Source organism: Polypterus senegalus, chromosome 7 (genome assembly GCF_016835505.1).
Source record: "Polypterus senegalus isolate Bchr_013 chromosome 7, ASM1683550v1, whole genome shotgun sequence".
Classification (NCBI taxonomy): domain Eukaryota; kingdom Metazoa; phylum Chordata; class Cladistia; order Polypteriformes; family Polypteridae; genus Polypterus; species Polypterus senegalus.
The window spans coordinates 9,493,392-9,519,159 of NC_053160.1; the positions used below are offsets into that span (position 1 = coordinate 9,493,392).

At 44.1% G+C, this 25,768-nt stretch overlaps 1 protein-coding gene across 1 annotated transcript in view; it reads left to right on the plus strand.

The window, feature by feature from the left end:
- The window catches only part of LOC120532312 (endophilin-A1-like), a 211,980-nt gene that overhangs the window by 160,295 nt on the left and 25,917 nt on the right, over positions 1 to 25,768 (plus strand). The window lies entirely within an intron of this gene.

Here is a 25,768-nt window from a genome sequence, read left to right on the forward strand (position 1 = left end):
GTGCCATCTGTTGGAATGACAAATGCAACACCTTTTATTACTACAAATGTATATGATGTGCCATCTGTTGGAATGACAAATGCAACACCTTTTATTAATAAAAATGTTTATGATGTGCCATCTGTTGGAATGACAAATGCAAAGCACATGTCTCTATTATAAGCCGTTGGGAAGAGTCTGGTATCCCTGCATCCTGGAGACTCCACCCAGGAGCACCAAGTAATTCATTTATATGACAGAACTTGGCATTATTTGAGTCAGACAACCCTCATCTTAACCTGAATGTAACCAGACAGAGCTCTAGAGGTCTGCAGCTCCCCACTACTGGTGCTCATTTAGTCAGCTCTACCTACTTGGAGCTCCAGGCTGGAGACTCCGGGTTACAGACATACACTATATTGCTAAAAGTATTGGAACCCCCCCTCCAAATCATTGAATTTTGTGTTCCAATCACTTCCATGGCCACAGGTGTATAAACTCGAGCCCCTCGGCATGCAGGTGGCTGCTACAAACATTTGTGACAGAATGGGTCGCTCTCAGGAGCTTAGTGAGTTCAAGCCTGGTACCGTGATAGGATGCCAACTATGCAATAAGTCCATTTGTGAAATTTCCACATTACTAAATATTCTACAGTCAGCTGTTAGTTATGTTATAACAAAGTGGTAGAAATTGGGAATGGCAGGCCACGTAGGCCACGCAAATCACAGAGCAGGGACAGCGCATGCTGTGGTGGGCAGAAGTCACCAGCGTTCTGCAGAGTCCATAGCTACAGACCTCTAAAATCTCAACAACAGTGCAGCGTAGAGAGAGCTTCATGGAGTGGGTCTCCATGGTTGAGCAGCTGCAGCCAAGCCTAACATCACCAAGTGCAATGCAAAGCATCAGATGCAGTGGTGTGAAGCCCACCGCCTGCCACTGGACTCGAGAGCAGTGCAGACGTGTCCTCTGGAGTGACGAATCACGCAATCAGATGGACGAGTCTGGCCAGGAGAACGGGACTCGCCTGACTGTGTTGTGCCAAGTGGAAAGTTGGATTATGGTGTGGGTTTGTTTTTCAGGGGTTGGGCTTGGCACCTTAGTTCCAGTGTAAGGAACTCTTAATGCTTCAGCATACAAAGCCATTTTGGACAATTTCATGCTCCTAACTTTGTGGTGAACAGTTTGGGGATGGTAACATGACTGGGCACACACCAGTGCACAAAGTAAGGTCTATAAAGACATGGAGGAGCGGGTTTGGTGTGGAGGAACTTGAGTGGCCTGCACAGAGCCCTGACCTCAACTTGACAGACCACCTTCGGGATGAATTTGAGCGGAGACTGCGAGGGAGCGAGCGAGCCAGGCCTTCACGTCCAACATCAGTGCCTGACCTCACAAATGCTCTCCTGGTCACAAATTCCCCAAAACACACTCCTATATCTTGTGGAAAGCCTTCACAGAAGAGCTGAAGCTGTTAGAGCTGCAAAGGGTGGGACAACTCCACATTAGAGCCTATGTATTGAGAATGGGATGTCATTAAAGTTCATGTGTGTGTAAAAGGCAGGTGTCCCAGTACTTTTGGCAATATAGTGTAGATAATTGATTTGGTATTGGATTCTGAAAAGCAGTGTTTTTGATGTTCCACCTGTTGGAATGGCAAATGCAATGCATTTTATTACTACAAATGCACCATGTGTTGGAATGACAGAGACATAGCAACTGGATGGACACAATGCCACGCAGACATTTATCCTTTTTTGTTGGGCAGCCAGAGGAGCTGCTGGGAGGAGTTTCTCCTGAGCTGGAAGTGCTTCCAGGGTGCAATAGGAAACATAAGACCATTCATTGCATTTGTCACTTGTTTGTTTAGCTAATAGCAAAGGCAATCCAATAAGTCACCAGGTCCTTCTTAAAGCCTCTCAAGGTTTCAGCTTCAGCTCCATGTCTCTGTTGTTTGTTCCAGATTCCCACAACTAAGTAAAGAGTAAAGAAGTGGTTTCAGTCCAACTTCAAATTTCTAATGAGCTTCAATGTGCCTTTTCTTCAGTAATGGGGTCTTCCAGTGTTAGTGAAGAGCGTCATTTAATGTCTTCTGTGTGGCGACTGTAGCTGCCGCTTCCAGGTCTTTCTTTGGGTGGAGTCCTTGGAATGTGGGCTACTCTTCTGACTAACCTTCTGACTTGCTCGGCCTTGTGTGTGGCCGGTTGATGGTGGAGTGATGTTCCTTCCACTTGCAGATGACGGACCCAGTGGTGCTTAGAGGAGTTCAGGAATCCATTGGTAATCAGCGCCATTGCTGTGTTACTCCACAGTCCTGTTGTGAAGCCTCTACGCCTTGCCACGAAGTGAGATCCGTGGCGGCACATGCTCTTAGAAACTCAGTGCGGCCAAGAACAGGACGATGGGGCACTGGTGTGTGGTAGCATGGCGGAGTAACCCCAGGGGCTGTTAATGGGGGAACTGGTGTGCTTGCATTCACGTGCAGATGTGTACAGTCTGGCCAACTTCCTCGATAATGAAGCACCCATGCTTGGGAACATTTAAAAAGAAAGTCCAAGCAGTATAGGAAAAGGAGTTGGAAAAGAAACACTAAGGCAAAGTCCGGAGCGCCAGAAAGTGAGGAAGAGGAGGAGGAAGAGAGGCAATGGCAGCGCCAGTGCCCCTATTAACAACACTGACTGGAGAACAACTCTCTTGGGGATCCTAGAAGTGTTTTTGAAGATGGAGGTCCAGCTAGGTGCGACTCGGCTGTTTCCACTGTGGGCAGGTGGGACAGGAGTCCAGGTGGCAGGACCCCCGGGGTGAGCTGGAGAGACACAGAGAGGGAGAGAGCCATGTTTGTCTTGTGGAGGAGCCCAACCTGCTGCTTCGGAGGGTCTCACATTGGGATGTTAAAGTATTTATTGTTCATTTGTATCCTCCACATTATGCACTGATTTATTTATTAAGATCTGCACTGCACTTTATTTTCAGGACTTTGACTTAATAAAATCGCACCATGCACTTCTTTTTTGTTCCTTTTATTGAATTTATTACAAGCATGTGACATTCCATACAATCAAGTCAAACTTAACAAAATGAAATTCAATTCAACAGCCCCAGCCATGAGAAGGAGAGGAAGGCCAACAGATGGAGTAAAACGTTCAAGAGTAGAAAAGAGGGAGGATAACTCAGTCAGTCATCCTAACACAGGGTCACAGGGGTCTGCTGGAGCCAACTCCAGCCAGCGCAGGGCACAAAGCAGGAAACAAACCCCGGGAGGGCGCCAGCCCACCGCAGGGCACACACACACCCACCAAGGACAATTTAGAATCGCCAATCCACCTAACCTGCATGTCTTTGGACTGTGGGAGGAAACCGGAGCACCCGGAGGAACAAATCCCGGGCAGGGCACACACACACACACACACACCAAGCACACACAAGGGACAAATTAGAATTGCCAGTCCACCTAACCTGCATGTCTTTGGATTGTGGGAGGAAACCCACGCAGACATCATGCAAACTCCATGCAGGGAGGACCTGGGAAGCGAACCCGTGTCTCCTAACTGCAAGGCAGCAGCACTACCACTGTGTTACCATGCTGCCGGAGGATAACTCCATCCATCCATCCATTTTCCAACCCGCTGAATCCAAACACAGGGTCACGGGGGTCTGCTGGAGCCAATCCCAGTCAACACAGGCACAAGGCAGGAACCAATCCTGGGCAGGGTGCCGACCCACCACAGGACACACACAAACACAACCACACACCAAGCACACACTAGGGCCAATTTTAGAATCGCCAATCCGCCTAACCTGTATGTCTTTGGACTGTGGGAGGAAACCGGAGCACCCGGAGGAACAAATCCCGGGCAGGGCACACACACACAAGGGACAAATTAGAATTGCCAGTCCACCTAACCTGCATGTCTTTGGATTGTGGGAGGAAACCCATGCAGACAACATGCAAACTCCATGCAGGGAGGACCTGGGAAGCGAACCCGGGTCTCCTAACTGCAAGTCAGCAGCGCTACCACACTGCCGGAGGATAACTCCATCCATCCATCCATTTTCCAACCCGCTGAATCCAAACACAGGGTCACGGGGGTCTGCTGGAGCCAATCCCAGTCAACACAGACACAAGGCAGGAACCAATCCTGGGCAGGGTGCCGACCCACCACAGGACACACACAAACACAACCACGGCCAATTTTAGAATCGCCAATCCACCTAACCGGCATGTCTTTGGACTGTGGGAGGAAACTCACGCAGACACGGGGAGAACATGCAAACTCCACGCAGGGAAGACCTGGGAAGCGAACTCGGGTCCCCTAACTGCAAGGCAGCAGCGCTACCACTGCGCCACCTGAGGATAACTCTTTCCCCCAAAATAAAATCTTATTCTAAAATATTATTGATCAGATCCTGCCCGGTTTTAAAAAAGTACTGCGCAGATCCTCTAAGTGAGAATTTGATTTTTTCCGATTTCAAGTCGTATAGAACATCAGTTACCCACTGAGTTAGAATATGAGAGTTAGGATTCTACCAGGTGACCAAGATAAGTCCACGTGCCAATAGTGAGGTAAAGGCGATCACAGTTTGTTTGTCCTTCTCCATTTTAAGCCCCTCAGTGAGCCCACCAGACACAGCTGTTAGTGGGTTACGAGTGGTTGGGACATCAAGGCTGTCTGAAAGGCACTTAAAGATTTTGGTCCAGAATGATGTTAATGTGGTGCAGGCCCAAAACATGTGACCCAGTGAGGCTGGAGCTCGACTGCAACGTTCGCAGGTTGGCTCTCGTTCTGGAAACATTTTGGACAATTTTAAACGAGAGAGATGTGCTCGATGTATAATTGTAAGTTGAATAATTGTATGCTTGCACATATGGAGCTGAAGTGAATGCTCTGCATTGCTGCCTTCCACTCCTGCTCTGAGATGTTGACTGAGAGATCCTTTTCTCACTGTCCTCTAGGATCTTTGAAAGGGAAGGGACTGTAAAATAGTTTTATATATATACAGAAATGCAGTCCTTGAGACTGATCAATATTATTTACAGCATAGAGGCAGGTGGGAGGTGAGGAAAATTGGGCAGGTTCTGTTTAACAAAACTTCTGATTTGAAGGTAGTGAAAGAAATGTGTTGCTGGAAAGTTCAATTTGGAGTGTAATCGTTCGTAGGATGCGCAGACGTCGTCTATGTACAGATCTCTAAGTGATTTAATCCAAAATGTTTTCCAGACATTAAAAACTGCATATGTTTGAGAGGGTGGGTAAAGGTGGTCATCATGCAGAGGTGCCATGGATTAAAGCTTCTCTGGCTTGAAGTGCTTCCTACATTGTCTCCATATTCTGAGTGAGTGACGCACCATTGGGTTGTTAGTATATTGGCGATGACTTGTACTTATTGGGGGTACAAAGCAAGGAATATAAAGAAGTGCTGCAGTTTTTTATTTCTGTTGCAGACCAAGTCTGTGTCTCTTCATCTATTTGTGTCCTTGTCCAGGTTTTTATGGCTTGTATGTTTGCTGCCCAGTAATAAAACTGAAAGTTAGGTAGCGCCATGCCACCTTCTGCCTTAGGTCTTTGGAGGGTCGCCCTGTGGATGTGTGGGAGTTGCTCTGTTTCAAAGAGTGGAAGTTCTAACCCGCTGTCACACATATGTGTCTTAGTACCACCTTGCCAGCTCTGCTCAGGTATGCGGTACCAAGTGCTGGGCGGTATACCCGTTGATACCGAAAATTGATTTTTATTTCTTGTTATGATATGGATTTTTCTTTTACCGCAACACCGGTTTCAATAGCCTAAAGAACGTTTGAAACGTGGCGCAGCGGGAAACTGTTTAAGGGGGGACCTTTTTGACTGCTACGCCGCTAAACACGCGTGCAACACAGTACATGTGTTAGTGGAGGTATTGAGCGGTGAAAATGGACAGAGAACATTCGTAAACGGAAGCTGTAGCAGACGATAAAGTGGAACACGATGACACAGAAGAACTTTTGCTGTTGTCTGGAGATACTTTGGTTTTAATATTTATTATATTTATTTACTGCAAATGCTAAAATTGCTAACACGAGCGATGTGCTGCACCACCGTAGCCGCAAACATGCTTTGGAGTACCATGAATGTATGGCACTAAGATTAGCACCCTCCACGTCCTCAGGAGAAACTGAAAAAGCCAGAGGACACTCGAGTCAGACGTCACTTGTAGACGCGTTTTCTGGAGGTGCTGCCTACGACAGAAAAAGCAAGCGGTGGATCGAGAGAACCAACGCCATTGCAATGCATATAGCTAACGTGTCGGTGGGCAGAGATTGTTAACATTAACAGAAAGTGTAGTTGGTTTACAAAAAATATATTCACTATTTGTTCAGTGCAATACAACTTTTGACAGCACCTCTGGATATTTGACTAAGTCTAAATGCCTCTTTGGATGGTTGAAAATATCCATCCATTATCCAACCTGCTATATCCTAACTACAGGGTCACGAGGGTCTGCTGGAGCCAATCCCAGCCAACACAGGGCGCAAGGCAGGAAACAAACCCCTGGCAGGGCGTCAGCTCAGCGCAGAACACAATAAATAAATGAATATAAAAAAGTAAATAAATAAAACCAGAATCCTAGGAATAAATAGAGACAGTGGCAGAAGTGTATGTGCAGGTAGCAGTGGAGGTGGCACAAGGTTACTGATTGTTCATGAGTCTGATGGCAGTTGGGTAGAAACTGTTCCTGTGCGTCCAAATGGACTTTAGTCGTTTCCCAGATGAGGAGGAGGGTGACAAGTGACGGTGCAGGGTGGCTGGGGTCCCGCTTGATACGGTTCACTTTCCTGAGACAGCGTGTAGTGTGGATGTCATGGATTTTCAGGGAGCAGGAAACAAACCCCTGGCACCACAGGGCACACACACCAGTGACAATTTAGGATCGCCAATACAGCTAACCTGCATGTCTTTGGACTGTTTGAGGAAACCCACGCAGACACGGAGACAACATGCAAACTCCACGCAGGGAGGACCCAGGAAGCGAACCCGGGTCTCCTAACTGCGAGGCAGCAGCGCTACCCACTGTGCCACCGTGCCACCCTGGTTGAAAATATGTTGTCAAAATTATAGCTTAAGTTGTTTGCAAAATTTGTTCAATAAAAAGGTTCTATACAGTAATCCCTTGCTACTTCGCGGTTCACTTTTCGCGGATTCACGACTTCGCGGGTTTTTAAATATAGTAGTAGTATCACCCATCAGAGGTGACTGTGCAGAGGGTGCAGACCTTTAAATATCTGGGAGTGCAGCTGGATGACAAATTGGACTGGACTGCCAATACTGATGCTCTGTGTAAAGAAGGTCAGAGCCGACTATACGTCCTTAGAAGGCTGGCGTCCTTCAACATCTGCAGTAAGATGCTGCAGATGTTCTACCAGACGGTTGTGGCGAGTGCCCTCTTCTACGCGGTGGTGTGCTGGGGTGGCAGCATAAAGATGAAAGACGCCTCACGCCTGGACAAACTTGTTAAGAAGGCAGGCTCCATTGTAGGATTAAAGTTGGACAGTTTAACATCTGTGGCAGAGCGACGGGCACTAAGCAAACTCCTGTCAGTCATGGAGAATCCACTGCATCCACTTAACAGTGTCATCTCCAGACAGACTGCTGTCACCATCCTGCTCCACTGACAGACTGAGGAGACCCCACACTATGCGACTCTTCAATTCCATTCAGGGGAGTAAATGCTAACATTAATTTTATTTTAATTTTTTTAATTTTTATTACTATTTAATTTAATATTGTTTCTTTGTATCAGTATACTGCTGATAGATACTGCTATCTATCTATCTATCTATCTATCTATCTAGTATTTCCTAGTCTAAGAACAACAAAACAAGTTCGGTGACTAAGTGCGTTGTAACACGGGCTGTGATTGGTACATGAGAGGGAGACGACAAATCACAGCTTCCCGCTTTCTAATCGGGCCCCGTGATTGGTGCTTTGACTGATGCCCAGATCCCACAGCACCTCCCCCTGTCTCCCTGTCATGGCCATTTCGCTTCAAGTTTTCTCGCCGAGCGGTTTACTTTACACTGTACTGTGTGTGATTTTTTTTGTGGTTTCTTTGTGTTGAACTTTGCTTCAATTTTCACCCCCTGCAATGGCTCTCAAACGTGCTCCTTCTTCCAAGGCTGCTGCTGAGCCGTCTGAAGAGACGTAAAATACAGTAGTAAAAGTCATCATCACCTTCATCGTCATCATTTTTACTGCACAGCATATTCATCACCATCATCACGTCATATAGTATAGGTACGTGTACTTCGCTATACAGTAACTGTAAACTTATCTACCGATTTCATATTGCTTAACAGTTGTCCCTGTTATTAATAGAGTAAAGGGTGGGTTGTAAACAGTACTGGGAGGGTTTAAAAACGTCCAAATACACGTTAAATAATTAAATAAATGTGGTGTCCCTACTTCGCTGAAACTCAGTTATTGTGGCTGGCCTTGGAACCTTGGAATCTCCCGCGATAAACGAGGGATTACTGTATTTTGACTGCAACTGTCATGCAATGTGATTCCTTCTCTTCATTAGTGCCACCCTCACTTTATGGGGCCATGCAAACCTGTATTAATACTTGGTTCTGTTTTGGTTCTTTATTTCACCTTATACGATTTCTTGTATTAGAAATTTGTAACTTTTCGCATACCCCTTGGGGTCAGAGCGCAGGGTCAGCCATTGTACAGCGCCCCTGGAGCAATTGCAGGTTAAGGGTCTTGCTCAAGGGCCCTGCAGAGTAGGGTCTCTTTTGACAGTGACGAGGATTAAAACCGGCAACCTTCGGGATACCAGCGCAGATCCTTAGCCTCAGAGCCACCACTCTGCCCTAATACTTGTGTGCACATTAAATTGTTTTTTTGGACAATGTTCAATGCTCATGACAGTGGAATAGGTTATTCTTAACCAGTCTACTGCAATAATTGTGGTGGAAAATGTGGTTAACATCCCCTCATGCATGGGAAAAAATACCGTTGAATACCGTGAAACCGGGATAAGTTTGAAAAATACCGTGATATAGAATTTTGATCATACCGCCCAGCACTAGCGGTACTGTCACCAATGGTCTAGTCCAACTCCAGTCCTGGTGGGCCACAGTTCATTCTAACCATCTTCTTAATCAGTGAGCCATTTTTGCTGCTGATTAACTTGTTTTGCCTCAGTTTGAATTGACGTGATTCAGACCCCCTTAGTTGTTTCTTTTTCTTTAATGAGCAGTCAAACAATAATAAAACACAAAACAAGCCGCCACATGACCAGCTCACCTGAAAATAAAGAAAGGTGAGGGTCTCGGTCATGTTGGTCTGCTCAGGTGACCAAAATATCCAACAATCTGCTGTGGCAGAATGAGAGCAGCAAGTCCTGATATTCAATAACGGCTTTAATTAACAGCAAGAATCGGCTGCTCATTAAGGAACTGGTTGGAGTGAAACTGGCTGGAGTTTGCCATTCCAGTTTAGCTGGTCATCTGTCGGCTCGTTTCACGTCTCATTTCTGTTTGGCTGCCATTTAATGAAGTAACAAATCAATTCATAGGACTGAATCCTTTAAAACAGTGCTATTCAAATGAAGGGGAAAGAAGTTAATTAGCAGTGAAAACTGGTCACTGATTAAGAAAAGGGTTAGAATGGAAATCTGCAGCCATTGTGGCCCACCAGGACAGGAGTTGGACACCCCTGGTTTAGTCTCTTTACTTCGCAATTCTGAGATAATGCCCCAGGTGACCTACTGACCACGCCCCCGTCGTCTCCACAAGCCCCGCCCCTAACGGTCAGTAGCTTATCTAAGGTGACTTCTCGCTTGTGACCCGAACTCTCTGCAGTGTGGAGCTCTGATTTCCCTCTTTTTGTGCTGCAAGTGATAGTTGATGATTTGGCGCCCCCGTGTGGCTGTTTATTTTCTCGACGCTACAAACTTTTCAGTGGCTTTGCAATTTAACGGGGTTTAGTTATTTTTGGGACTCTGCAAGTCGCTTCGTCCCACATCACCAACATTCATTAATCCGGCCGATTCTTATTAGCACAGGCAGGAGTGGAGACAGCTTCTTGACAGTTTTTCCTTATTGTACCGAGTACTTTTTTTCCCAGTGTCATTCATTCCATTTTTTCACGTAACTTTTTTATGGATTAGAATGTGGCGACGTCTTTGTCCGTGTCGTTTTATTAAATTCTTACCCCTGCATGGGCTAAATTTCATGTGCATAGCTGAATTGTGTTTAATGACATAAATGTTGAAGTATCGACTAATTTATTTCGGCTGCGGTATAAACTGCGGGTCACACATTATCTTAGATTGGTGGCTTTTGGTCCTGCATGTCTGCCCCTCCGCGTTGTGCGGACACACTGACTGCTGGGTGTCGGGCTGCATGTTTGCGCTCCACTGAATGCCAAATGGCGTAACGGCGTTTTGAGTTTGCAGGCTGACAAAGTTATAAAGAGTGCAGCATTCGTTATGACAGGGGTACTGCGACAGGGGGGCTATTGTTTCATTTTTGCGGATTTTATTGTTGATATCACTAATAGTGAAGGAACTCTTTATATGCGTGTAATGAAAGCGCGACGAGTTGACCTCTGCTTTGATTTCTTGCCAATATGATTAATCACACAGTTGCGCTCATAGCGTCACTCGGGGAATATAATTTCATTACGAGAGCTCCAAGCAACTGAATCACTGTCACAGCGGCGATTGCACCGAATTGAAAAATGTCTCTGCCTTGAATATTGCAGAAATCTCGCCGCTATAAAAGATCTCTGCAGGGCTGCGTGGGGAGTACTGCATCAGACAGTCCTGGCAGCTTATTACCGAGGATTTTTACGTTATGGTGCCTGTAAATACAGAAGTTCACTGATGAGGATATCACTTTGATTTGAGGGACTTTTCTGTTTGTAGTGTTTGCGGTAATGTTTGCTCTTTTGTTGTAATTATTCTGAAATATGACCCCTTTGACACCTGTAAAGCGTGCGGTGTTGGTGTCTCCGAAAGTAAAGATTTGTAAGGCTGTCAGTGGAGCTCAGATCATTAAATGGCACAGCCTCAAGGACCTGAAGCTATCGTTCTGTCTGCTGTTCAAGGTGATGAACTCATGGACTACGATTGTGGCCATATTTTTACTCCTGGAACTCTTGACAGTCGATATGAGTCCATCAAGGTCATACAAGGAGAGAGCTCTCTGGATTGATCCATATTCCGTCATATTCCTGGAACACGCAGACCTCCGGGCATGAAACAAAACAGACGTGAAAATCTAGTCAGAGATGGGGGACCATGAACAATGAAACAATTTTTTTTTTTTTTTAAATTGAAAATTGAAATGAAAAATACAAACAATAAATAATGCTCGAATTTGAGGTAACGTTCAGCTATATATACAGTATCCACCTTAATAAAAGGACAAATGTCCGTGCATCTGTGTGAACATGCAGTTGCTATTTTTCTGTCATTCCAACAGATGGTGCATCACCAACTTTAACATGCTTTTACAAATCTCATACCAAATGGAATTAAACCATCCATCCATCCATCCATCCATTATCCAACCCGCTATATCCTAACTACAGGGTCACGGGGGTCTGCTGGAGCCAATCCCAGTCAACACAGGGATCAAGGCAGGAAACAAACCCTGGGCAGGACGCCAGCCCACCGCAAGGCACACACACACACACCTACCCACACACCAAGCACACACTAGGGACAATTTAGAATCACCAATGCACCTAACCTGCATGTCTTTGGACTGTGGGACGAAACTGGAAAAGATATAAATTGCATTTATCATTCCGACAGATGGCACATCACCAACTTTAACATGCTTTTACAAATTTAATACAGAATGGCATTAAACAAAGAAAACTATAATGCATTTGGCATTCCAACAGATGGCACATCACAAACTTTAACATGATTTTACAAATCTCATACCAAATAGCATTAAACAATCCTTCCATCCATTATTTTACCCACTATATCCTAACTACAGGGTCACGGGGGTCTGCTGGAGCCAATCCCAGCCAACACAGGGCGCAAGGCAGGAAACAAACCCTGGGCAGGGTGCCAGCCCACCGCAGGGCACACACACACACCCACCTACCCACACACCAAGCACACACTAGGAATAATTTAGAATCACCAATGCACCTAACCTGCATGTCTTTGAACTGTGGGACGAAACCGGAAAAGATATAAATTGCATTTGTCATTCCAACAGATGGCACATCACAAGATTTAACATGGTTTTACAAATATCATACAGAATGGCATTAAATAAAGACATTTAAAATGCATTTGTAATTCCGACAGATGGCACATCACCAACTTTAACATGATTTTACAAATATCATACCAATTGGCTTTAAACAAAGACATACAAAATGCATTTGTCATTCCAACAGATGGTATACCACAAACTTTGACATGCTTTTACAAATATCATACAGAATGGCATTAAACAAAGAAAACTATAATGCATTTGGCATTCCAACAGATGGCACATCACAGACAGTTCTATTATTAAAATGCATTGCATTTGTCATTTCAACAGATGACATTAACTCTGTTTTTAAAAATCCCATACCAAATGGCATTGGCACTAAATAATAAACATAGACTCACCATTAATGTCTGCAGGGCAACATCTATTGGAATGTATCTTGTGATGCATGTAGTAATTTATTGCATTGCATTTGCCATTACAATAGGTGGCTTATCACAAACATTTGTAGCAATTCATTTTATTATACAGATGCTTGTGATGTGCCATCTGTTGGAATGACAAATGCAATGCATTAAATTACTACATGCATCACAAGATACATTCCAATAGATGTTGCCCTGCAAACATTAATGGTGAGTCTATGTTTATTATTTAGATTTCACCCCAGATGGGTAGCTCAGCTGGTACACCGTAATAAAATAGCAAGTGTCTGTGTATCTGCCCAGTTGCTATGTCTCTGTTATTCCAATAGATGGCTCATCACAAACATTAACACTGTTTTCGTAAATCCCATACCAAACAGCATATCAGCATATAACAAAGACAGATGCATTGCATTTGTCATTCCAAAATATGGTAACCCACAAACATTTGTAGTAATACTGTACATTTTAATGTTAAAAATGTTTTTGATGCTCCATCTGTTGGAATGACAAATGCAATGTTTTTTATTACTACCTGCATTACAAAATACTGTACATTCCAATAGCTGGTGCACTGCACATCTTAATAGTCCTACATTGATTACTTAGATTGGACAGGTAACACAGCTAGCTCACCTTAATAAATGGACAAGTGTCTGTGTGTCCATCTGGTTGTTATGTCTCTGTCAATCCAGCAGATGGCACATCAGAAACATTTCTAGTAATGAACTACATTACATTTGTCATTCCAACAGATGGTGTATCACAAACATTAGCACTGCTTTTATAAATCTCATCCCAAATAGGGCATATAACAGAGACATATGATGTATTCCAAGTTCATGCCAAAAAGAATAAACCGATCTTTTACCAAACTCAAATCACAATCTAATAATCAACGTTATAAATTGTGAAGAAGAGGAATGAAAAGTCAGAAAACACTAATAAGGAAGTCGCAAGGAATGAATCCTACTGTTATGATTGCAGCAGCATACAAACAGCAAAGGTGTGAGGCCTCCAAAACTGATTCGAGAGCAGGCTGGTATCCACACCCGCCTTCCCTGAAAATGCAACACTCCAAGGCAGCCTGTGCTTCAACTCTATAGGCTGGCTTCAGGTTAGACCAGGCCAAATATGGCTTTGGCTTCAAAAGTTAAAAATATTCCTGAAAGTCACAAAATAACAATAAGTATACCTACAAGAGGAAGAACAGTAAAACCCCAGCTCTCAGAAATATGTCTCACAAGGCATCCTTATAAATAAAGGATTTATTCACAAAAATGAAGCAAAAAAAAAAACCAAAATGTTCCGAAAGAGCAAAAAAAGGAGGCAGAAGGTGAAATAGAGAAACAACTGAAGGACTTCTTCTGGTGTGTGCGGAAATGGTTGGCTGTCGCAGTAGAGAGTGTCCATTAAAACACTTGGAAAGTAGATTTCAAGTCCAGACTTTAATTTGTAGATACAGATGTACATATAAGTGTGTGTGGTCTACAATAAAAATTCAAGTGGATCCAACCTGCAGGAAAAAACCTGGGGGGTGGTGGCAGAATTGGCACTCCAGCCACCACAAAAACCTCACACTGGTTCCATTTTATCTGAACTAGTGTGGTGCTGTGGTGTCACCCATTGCATGGCTGCACTCGGGTCCTAATCTGGGATCTTGAGTTGGTTTGTCATATTGTGGTTGCGGCAATGCACTGTATCAGCGCAGACTCCTAACCCCCCCCTCTCTCTCTATTCTTAGTTCTCAAATGAAAGGAAAATTTCGTTGCAAATCTTACACAAATATTAATCTAAAGTTGCAATACTGAAGTTGGCCACCAGACGACACCTTTATAACTAAAGGCACTATTGAGAAACGTTTTACAATTACAAGCGTAACAATCCATCCATTATCCAACCCGCTATATCCTAACTACAGAGTCACGGGGGACTGCTGATGCCAATCCCAGCCAACACAGGGCACAAGGCAGGAAACAAAGCCTGGGCAGGGCACGCGCACACGCACAAGGGACAATTTCGAATCGCAATTCACCTAAACTGCATGTCTTTGGACTGTGGGAGGAAACCGGAGTACCCGATGGAAGCCGGGAAGCGAACCCGGGTCTCCTAACTGCGCCACCATGCCACCCACTATTATAACGATATTAATAAATTAAATATTCTAAGTTAACAGTGCCTTATAAGTTCTCAAATATACATCATTACTACCTGGTTCTTTACTCATTTAACATTAACAAAGGAATAACTTATTGGTTTTTTGAAATATACATAAATACGCAAACAATTTAATACGAACAAAAAAAAAAAACAAACTTATGCTGCTTCATCTGTCGCACATTATTTCTAAGGAATTCTCTAGCTTTGTGAGGTGCAAACAATCACGCTTTCTCTTTCTTCCCGTTACTCACAGTACTTCGCTCAGCGGAAGGCAGCATCTAAAAGTGTCCTCCTGACGACTGAAGTCCGCCTCTCAGACAGAAGTGCTTGGCGCAGTGGTGGCTCTGAGGCTTGGGATCTGCGCTGGCAATCGAAAGGTTGCCGGTTTGAATCCCGTAAATGTCCAAAAGGAACTCAGCTCTGTTGGGCCCGTAAGCAAAGTCCTTACCCTGCAATTGCTGAGCGCTTTGAGTAGTGAGAAAACCGCTATATAAATGCAAAGCATTATTATTATTAGAAGGGTAAGACCCAGTGAGACCCAACACTGAATCCACCACCCTACAGTAAAACAGAGCAAAATAAGTTAAAAACTCAAAACCAAAGAGACAATACACAATAAATAAAAAACCTGACCGGAACTGAATAAATACCCCCCCCATATTTTTATTGGCAGGGGGGCAGTCCTTTAACAGTGATGGACAGGTGGCCCCGCCTTTTGGCGAATCCACCCACAAAATAGAAGGAACATCAGAGAACATAATTGCACACCCAGAAAAATACACAATAAGACAAATAACAAAAATATAACAATAATAAGATAATCAATAGGTACAGATATGAAAAAACGACAACCTAAAAAAGAAATCTCAACATAAGCCAGAAGAGGAACCCTGGCATAAACATAACATCATAAGAACATAAGAAATCTGACAAATGAGATGAGCCTCCCTGTCGCTCATTGGTTTGGCTAAGATGTCCCAAATGGTGGCAGCGGTGGGATGAGACAGATCCTACTTAGAGGTTGCCTGGTCGGGAGGCCATTACAACAGATGGATAGGAAGGAGACTGCATCCCAGGTCAATGTGCCCCCCCCCAACATACAGCAGCTCTCTGGTGGATCTCCACTCTACACACCCGCAAGGCCGCATGGCGTTTATCTGTCTTGATGGACAGCCCTGCTGGATTTCTTGGAAGCTAACAGGAGGAGCTACAGATAGGATGAGGAGGAGGATTCCGTGTTTCCGGGTGGTTCCCCCAGGGCTGAAAGTACTTCCTGGGTGCAATAAGAACATAAGATTCAAACGAGAGGAGACCATTCATCCCATCTGTCTCTCATTTGTTTAGCTAATCGCTGAGGTGTCCCAATATTTCATACAGAGTCTTCTTAAAGGTCGTCAAGATTTCTCATTCATGACTTGGTCATTTTCGTCCAGATTCCCACAAGTCTTTACGTCAAGAAGTTCTCCCTGCTTTCAGTCCTAAATGCACTCCCCCTTCATTTCCACTCGTGTCCTTGAGTTTGTGTTCCACCTTTGAATTGAAAGAATCCAGCTGGATCTGGATCTGCTTTATCAAAGCCATTTGAGAATTTGGAGGTGCCCATGCAGTTCTTTTCTGCTCGAGGTTAAACAGGTTTAATTCTCCTTAAGTCCCATGATGCTCCTGGTTGCTCTCCTCTGCATGGCTTCAAGTGCTGCTCTGTCTTTCTTGTACCGTGATGACCAGAACTGCACAGAGCACTCCAGATGTGGTCTCACTAGTGTGCTGTGTCGTCTGACCATAACGTCCCAAGACTTAGTTTTTATAAAATAACCAAACAACTCATCCTCGGGTACCTTACTGACGGTTCCGGGTTCAAGCACTCAAGGTGCGTGGAGCCGACCCGGACCATCACAAATGGTGCCAGAGGTGGGATGAGCCATTGGCAATGAGAAACAAAGAAGGAAGAAGAAGGACTGACTGTTTAGAGAACCTACTCGCCCAAACCTGGAGAGGACTTTTTAGAATTTAGAACTTTTAATTGACTATTAAATTGATTCTATGGATTTGTACTTATTTAAAAATTGGACTGCATTGTACGTTTCGACACTTGTTTGCTTCATTATTACATAAAAGTACTATGCACTTGTATCAACCCTTGCTGATCGTGTGTGGCCTCACATGTCAGGACTCATCCTCGGGTATGTTTCTGGGTTCAAGTGGCTCCCGAAGCAAACCAAGGGGTGTGAAGCCGACTCGTCCTGGGCTTTGTTGTGTACTGTACTAATAAGGTGGTACATGTGAGGGTGGGCTTCAGACTAAAAGAAGTGGGAGTTCAGGGTGTGGAGTGTAGATGGGTGCAGAATTGGCTCAGACACAGGAAGCAGAGGGTGATGGCGTGAGGAACCTCATCAGAACTGGGTGATGTTAAGGGTGGTGGCCAGCAGGGGGCAGTGCTGGGGCCGCTGATATTTTTAATAAATATAATTGATTTGGATTGGAATATAAGTAACAAGCTGGTTAAGTTTGCAGATGATACCAAGATAGGTGGATTAGCAGATAATTTGGAATCCATTATATCATTACAGAAGGACTTGGATAGCAGACAGAATTAGACAGATTTGTGGCAGGTGAAATTTAATGTCAGTAAATGTAAAGAATTACATATAGGAAGTAAAAATGTTAGGTTTGAATAAACAATGGGCGGGTCGGAAAATTGAGAGGACACCTTATGAGAAGGATTTAGGAGTCGTAGTGGACTCTAAGCTATCGACCGCCAGTCAGTGTTCAGAAGCCATTAAGAAGGCTAACAGAATGTCAGGTCATATAGCGCCTTGATGTGTGCAGTACAAGTCACAGGAGGTTCTGCTCAACCTTTATAACACACTGATGAGGCCTCATCTAAAGTACTGGGTGCAGTTTGGGTCTCCAGGCTACAAAAAGGACATAACAGCACAAGAAGAAGGTCCAGAGAAGAGCAACTAGGCTGATTGAGGGGCTTACAGGGGTTGAGTTATGAGGGAAGATTAAAAGAGCTGAGCCTTTACAGTTTAAGGAAAAGAAGATTAAGAGGAGACCTCATTGAAGTGTTTAAAATGATGAAGTGAATTAGTCCAGTGGATCAAGACTGTTATTTTAAAATTAGTTCATCAAGAACACGGGGACACAGTTGGAAACTTGCGAAGGGTAAATTTCACACAAACATTAGGAAGTTTTTCTTTACACAAACAATGATAGACACTTGGAATAAGCAACCAAGTAGTGTGGTAGACAGTGAGATGTTAAGGACTTTCAAAACTCAACTTGATGTTATTTTGGAAGAAATAAGTGGACAGGACTGGCGAGCTTTGCTGGGCTGAATGGTCTGTTCTCGCCCAGAGTCTTCTAATGTTCTAATGTTCTGACTACCTGGTTTTGACCTTAGCTTGCTTATCATCACCACTCCACCTTCTGTTTCTAATTGCTAATTCTAACTGCTGCCACCCAGTGCGGTCCGCGCATAGACAACAGCAACAACAACAACAACAACATTTATTTCTATAGCACATTTTCATACAAATATTGGAGCTCAAAGTGCTTTACATGATGAAGAAAGAGAAAAAAAAGACCAAGTAAGAATTAAAATCAGAGAACACTAATTAACATAGAATAAGAGTAAGGTCCGATGCCCAGGGAGGACAGAAAAAACAAAAAAACTCCAGACGGCTGGAGAGAAAAAATAAAATCTGCAGGGGTACCAGGCCACGAGACCACCCAGTCCCCTCTAGGCATTCTACCTAACATAAATGGCCTCAGTCAGTCCTCATTGTATTTAGGGTTCTCATGTAAGGACTTGATGATGACAGTCATGTGGACTTCTGGCTTTTAATCCATCAATGTAGGGACATCACGGTGCTTTGATCAGGTGGTGATGGCGCAGGCTGCCACTACAGAAAACCAGAAAAAGAAACAGAAGAGAGAGTAGGGGTCAGTACGGATTTTAGAGTCACCATGAATAGTAATGATAATTAATTCAGTATACAGAGCATCAGGATTAAACTAAGATGAAGCTATGAGAAGGCCATGTTAAAGTAATGTGTTTTCAGCAGTTTTTTAAAGTGCTCCACCGTATCAGCCTGGCAAATTCCTATTGGCAGGCTATTCCAGATTTGAGGTGCATAATAGCAGAAGGCCGCCCGCCTCACCACTTCTTTTAACTTTAGCTCTTGGAGTTCTAAGCAGACACTCATTTGAAGATCTAAGGTTAGATCAGACACTTAGACAAAGTGAAGGAGATCTCTTTCTGAGCTTCCCTAATTTGTTTGTCTTGCGTGGCGTCCTTTATGTGTGACACCCTCCCCTAGACGTTGACGTCTTTTCTCACCCATCCTAACCTCCAACTGAACGTCCCTTGCCCTTTTGTGTGCACTACATGTTATAAATAATGTAATGTGGCTCCCTAGCTGGACTCACAACTCTTGCCCAGTATGGTTGCTGATGCTCCGGATTTCCATTCAGTTAATGAATTCGATGGCCAGCTGCTGTCACTAAAGAGCAGATCGACGGCGTCATCCACCGGAGCTGCTCTCGATCCGACGGGCTTGACAGCTGGGACTTGAACTGATAATCATGGAGGACTCTCAGCTTGCACCGTCACTCATAAATATTCCATGAATACTTAATGCTGCCCCCATGTATCATTTATGACTCTTATCTATAAACTATGTGGACTGATTCAGCTTTTTAAAATTAGTGAACCTGAGGACAAAAATTTTAGCTGCGCTCCTCTAACTCTGGAACAGTAAATCTGGTGGACTGCAGAGACAGGCAGGCCACGAGTGACGGTGCCACCCCTTCGCTACATGAAAACTCAAAATATGATGGCGGCTTAAGCAATCCTGACAGAATGGAGTCTACTAAAGCATAAATCTGCAGTCGCTGCTGCCTGCTGTACACCAGCTGAGGTCAGACAGAAGCTCAGAGGCGCCATACAGGTGCAGCCTCGCATGCAGAATTAGCTAAGCATCGAAGTAAATAGGCTTGGGAATTTAATATGGAATACATGTACATGTGGTAAATTATCATATGAAACAATATTAGGAATTCTATTAAAATTACAAAATAAGAAGTGAGAGGGAGATCGTGAAAGGGTTGGGGTCCGCCCGGCCCAGCCGAGTCCCCCCCATTTAAAATAAGCAAAGATGAAAGAACGTAAAGCCCAATGACAGTAATTGAACATCTATAATCGGATGACACCTTGGCTTTGCTAGCTCTTTTGGTCTCCTCCTCGGTAGCAACGTGTGCGTCGGTGAACATTGGACTCCTGGCACCATCACTCTTTAAATGGATCCCGGAGCTGAAGCTGTTGGACCTCCTTGCCAAAATCAGAAGTGACATTAAAACCTGACCTCCTGTCTGCAGATGAAAAAGATGGAGACATTGGGGGACAGGCGTCCTCAGACATTTCTAACGGAGATGTCACCTTAACCGAGATTGGTAGATGCTCCCTGTGTGCACGTGGGTGACAAAATGTAAATTAAAATTATACATTTTGAGTTCATCCCTCCCTGCTTTGAGCTTGCATGTTCTCCCTGTGTCTGCCTGGGTTTCCTCCGGGTGCTCCCATTTTCTCCCACGGCCTAAAGACATGCAGTGTAGGTGACGCAAAATTTTTTGCCCTGTTGTGTGTTTGGTGTGTGTTTGTATTTGCCCTTCGATAGACTGATGCCCTGTCAGGGTTTATTCTTGCCTTTTACCCTGTGCTAGCTGAGGTAGGCTTCAGCAACCCCTGTGACCCTGGTCTGGATTCAGTGGGTTAGAAAATGATAAGACATTTGATGCAGGATTTGTAAAAGCTGTGTTAATGTCTGTTGGAATAATAAATGCAATGTATTTTATTACTACATGCGTTACAAAGTACAGTGCATCCTGAAAGTATTCACAGCGCATCACTTTTCCACATTTTGTTCTGTTACAGCCTTATTCCAAAATGGATTCAATTAATTTTTTTCCTCAGAATTCTACACACAACACCCCATAATGACAAAGTGAAAAAAGTTTACTTGAGGTTTTTGCAAATTTATTAAAAATAAAAAAAAATGAGAAATCCCATGTACATAAGTATTCACAGCCTTTGCTCAATACTTTGTCGATGCACCTTTGGCAGCAGTTACAGCCTCAAGTCTTTTTGAATCTGATGCCACAAGCTTGGCACACCTATCCTTGGCCAGTTTTGCCCATTCCTCTTTGCAGCACCTCTCAAGCGCCATCAGGTTGGATGGAAAGCGTCGGTGCACAGCCATTTTAAGATCTCTCCAGAGATGTTCAATCGGATTCAAGTCTGGCTCTGCTCTGGCTGGGCCACTCAAGGACATTCACAGAGTTGTCCTGAAGCCACTCCTTTGATATCTTGGCTGTGTGCTTAGGGTCGTTGTCCTGCTGAAAGATGAACCGTCGCCCCAGTCTGAGGTCAAGAGTGCCCTGGAGCAGGTTTTCATCCAGGATGTCTCTGTACATTGCTGCAGTCATCTTTCCCTTTATCCTGACTAGTCTCCCAGTTCCATCCCCACAGCATGATGCTGCCACCACCATGCTTCACTGTACGGATGGTATTGGCCTGGTGATGGCGGTGCCTGGTTTCCTCCAAACGTGACGCCTGGCATTCACACCAAAGAGTTCAATCTTTGTCTCATCAGACCAGAGAATTTTGTTTCTCATGGTCTGAGAGTCCTTCAGGTGTCTTTTGGCAAACTCCAGGCAGGCTGCCATGTGCCTTTTACTAAGGAGTGGCTTCCGTCTGGCCACTCTACCATACAGGCCTGATTGGTGGATTGCTGCAGAGATGGTTGTCCTTGTGGAAGGTTCTCCTCTCTCCTCAGAGGACCTCTGGAGCTCTAAAAGAGAGACTGAACATCGGGTTCTTGGTCACCTCCCTGACTAAGGCCCTTTTCCCCCGATCGCTCAAGTTAAGATGGCCTGCCAGCTCTAGGAAGAGTCCTGGTGGTTTCGAACTTCTTCCACTTACGGATGATGGAGGCCACTGTGCTCATTGGGACCTACAAAGCAGCAGAATTTTTTCTGTAACCTTCCCCAGATTTGTGCCTCGAGACAATCCTGTCTCGGAGGTCTACAGACAATTCCTTTGACTTCATGCTTGGTTTGTGCTCTGACATGAACTGTCAACTGTGGGACCTTCTATAGACAGGTGTGTGCCTTTCCAAATCCTGTCCAGTCAACTGAATTTACCACAGGTGGACTCCAATGAAGCTGCAGAAACATCTCAAGGATGATCAGGGGACACAGGATGCACCTGAGCTCAGTTTGGAGCTTCATGGCAAAGGCTGTGAATACTTACGTACATGTGCTTTCTCATTTTTTATTTTTAATAAATTTGCAAAAACCGCAAGTAAACTTTTTTCACGTTGTCATTATGGGGTGATGTGTGTAGAATTCTAAGGAAAAAAATGAATTTAATCCAGTTTGGAACAAGGCTGTAAAATAGCAAAATGTGGAAAAAGTGATGCGCTCTGAATACTTTCCGGATGCACTGTACATTCCAAATAGATGGTGTACTGCAAACATTAACGTACCGGTCTATGCTGATTACTTAGACTTCAACCCATCTTAGATAGGTAGTACAGCTAGTGGCAAATAACAGAGAAGTATGCATTGCATTTGCCATTCCAACAGAAGGCACAATTCAAACATTTGTAGAAATTCATTTTACTACTACAAATGTTTGTGATGCGCCATCTGTTGGAATGATAAATGTAATACGTTTTATTACTTACATGCATTACAAAATACATTCCAATAGGTGGTGTGCTGCAAACATTAACGTGCAGGTCTATTCGAATTACTTAGATTTCAACCCATCTTAGGTAGGTAGTATATTTTTGTGATGCGCCATCTGTTGGAATGACAGGGGCATAGTAACCAGACAGACAAACTTATCTTTTTAATAATATTACTGTTGAAGTGTATATTCTCTGTGTTTCTGTATCTCCAATGCCAAAAATATTATTTTGTCAATAATGGAAGGAATATACAGCTGAGAAGACTCCTCTATTAATTTGATTTCAGGTCCACCTATTAGTGCCTGCAGATGCAAAGACTAAAATTGTTAAATTGAACTTTGGTAGGGCAAATTTTGAGTAGATGCAACAAAGTCTAAGTGGGATAGATTGGGATACGCTTTTAAGTGTGGAGACAGTCGAGGAGCAGTGGAACAGGTTTAAAATGTGTTACATGTAATGCAGGACAGCTAGCTGCTGTCTTTACGGATATTTTTAACACATCTCTGAGAGTTTCATCTGTCCCCACCCGCTTCAAGCTCACAGGCATCATCCCTGTCCCAAAGAAAAATAAAGTAGACTGCCCTAATGATTACCGCTCATTAGCACTTACTCCCATAGCCATGAAGTGCTTTGAGAGGCTGGTGCTAGAACACATCAAGGACATCATCCCTGACAGTCTGGACCCCCTCCAGTTTGCCTACCGTTGCAACAGGTCCACCCAGGATGCCACCTCCATAACACTTCACACCACACTGTCTCATCTGGAGAACAAGAACTGTTATGCCAGGCTGCTGTTTGTGGACTGCAGCTCTGCATTTAGCACCATCATTCCATCCCAGCTCATCGATAAACTCCTGGATCTGGGGCTTAGCTCTTCACTGTGCAACTGGGTACTGGACTTCCTCACCGGCAGACCTCAGCAAGTGTGTATTGGTGGAAAAACCTCCTCCATCATCACCATTGACACTGGCACCCCGCAGGACAGCGTGCTGAGCCCCCTGCTTTACTCTCTCTGCACCCATGACTGCATAGCTAAGTACAACTCTAACACCATCCTCAAGTTTGCTGACAATACCACTGTGATAAGTCTGATCAGTGAGGACAATGAGACGGCCTGCAGGGAGGAGGTCAGACTCCTGGCAGAATGGTGTCAGGACAACAACCTCACACTTAATGTTAGCAAAACTAAGGAGATGATTGTGGATTTCCGCAAACAGGCAACAGAGCACAGCCCCATCTACATTGGAGGTGAAGCTGTGGAGCAGGTCAGCAGCTTTAGGTTCCTCAGAGTGGCCCTCACTGATGACCTTAAATGGTCAAGTCACACTGCGGCAGTAGTCAAGAAAGCCCAACAATGCCTCTACTTCCTCAGGAGAATGAGTAAGGCCCGGATGTCCCCCAGAACCCTGTGCAGATACTACAGGTGAACTGTGGAATCCATTCAGACAGGAGGCATCACATCCTGGTACAGCAACTGCTCAGCTCAGGACTGCACAGCTCTGCAGCGGGTGGTCAATACGGCACAGCAGATGACGGCCACACAGCTCAGTGCAATCCATGACATCCACACTACACGCTGTCTCAGGAAAGTGAATCATATCAGGCGGGACCCCAGCTGTCACTTTTCACCCTCCTCCTCATCTGGGAAGTGACTTAAAGTCCATTTGGACTCACACCTCCAGGTACAGGAACAGTTTCTACCCAACTTCAATCAGACTCATGAACAATCAGTAACCTTGTGTCACCTCCACTGCTACCTGCACATATACTTCTGCCACTGTCTCTATTTATTCCTAGGATTCTGGTTTTATTTATTTACCTATTTATATTCATTTATTTATTGTGCCCTGTGGTGGGCTGGTGCCCTGCCCGGGATTTCTTTCCTGCCTTGCACCCTGTGTTGGCTGGGATTGGCTCCAGCAGACCCTCGTGACCCTGTAGTTAGGATATAGCAGGTTGGATAATGGATGGATGGATTTACTGTGATTTTTTTTTTATCTATGTTCACTGTCTGGGGCACATGCAAGCAAGCATTTCGTTGTAGATGGTACTTGTACACATGGCAATAAAGAACTGAATTGAATTGAATACATACCTAAAATTGGAATTAATAGGAAATTAAAAAAAAAACTCCACAGTGGATTAATAAAGATTTAAAAAAGAAGCTGCAAAGGAAAAAAAAAACCTGCTTTATAAGGCATATAAGACCAATGACTGCAAAGTGAGTCGTAGAGCGTATGAGAACATGAGGGCAACCATTAAGAAGGATATCAGGGAGGCTAAAAGACAGTTGGAGAGGAATAGAGCAGATAAGGAGAGAGACGACCCTAAGAGATTCTTTCAGTATTTTAGTAGTTAAAGATCAGTCAAGGAGGAGGTGAAGTGCATCAGGAATAGTAAAAGGGAATTAAAAGATACAGACAGGGAAATAGTCTTACATTTTTCTGAGGTGTCTACACGTGAGGATGTGGATAACCTCAGAGCAGTAACAGGGACTACTAAGGAGGTACTGAGGGATTTGGAAATCGTACAGAGAGAAGAGCTGCTCAGATTAAATAAGATGAAATCAAACAAATCACCAGGACCAGATAATATTTATCAAAGAGTTCTTAAGGAGACTAGCGAGTACACATATAAACCCTTGACACATATTTTTAGGAAGTCACTGCACACTGGAGAGATTCTAAAGGACTGGAAAATGGCAAATAAGATCCTGTTGTATAAAAAGGGTGACCGGGCAGATCGAAGCAACTATAGGCCTGTGAGTTTAACATGCATCACAGGAAAATTAATGGAAAGAATTATTAAGGATAAGATTGAGCAACACTTGGCAAGGACAGGAGTTATTAGGAATTATTAGTGTTATTAGTGTTTTACTAACATGCTGGAATTCTATGAGGAGGCAACAAAGGGATACGACCGGATAGAAGTAGATGAGATTATTGATCAGGACTTTCAGAAAGCATTTGAGAAGGCGCTACATGAGAGGTGGGCATCAAACTGAAAGAAGTGGCAATTCAGGGCGATGCTTTTAGATGGGTGCAGAATTGTCGCAAAGGGCGATGGTGTGAGGAACCTCATCAGAATTGGGTGACATTAAGAGTGGTGACCAGCAGGGGTCAGTGCTAGGGCTGCTGCTATTTTTAATATAAATAAATGATTTAGACAGGAATATAAGTAACAAGCTGGTTAAGTTTGCAGATGATACCAAGATAGGTGGATTAGCAGAT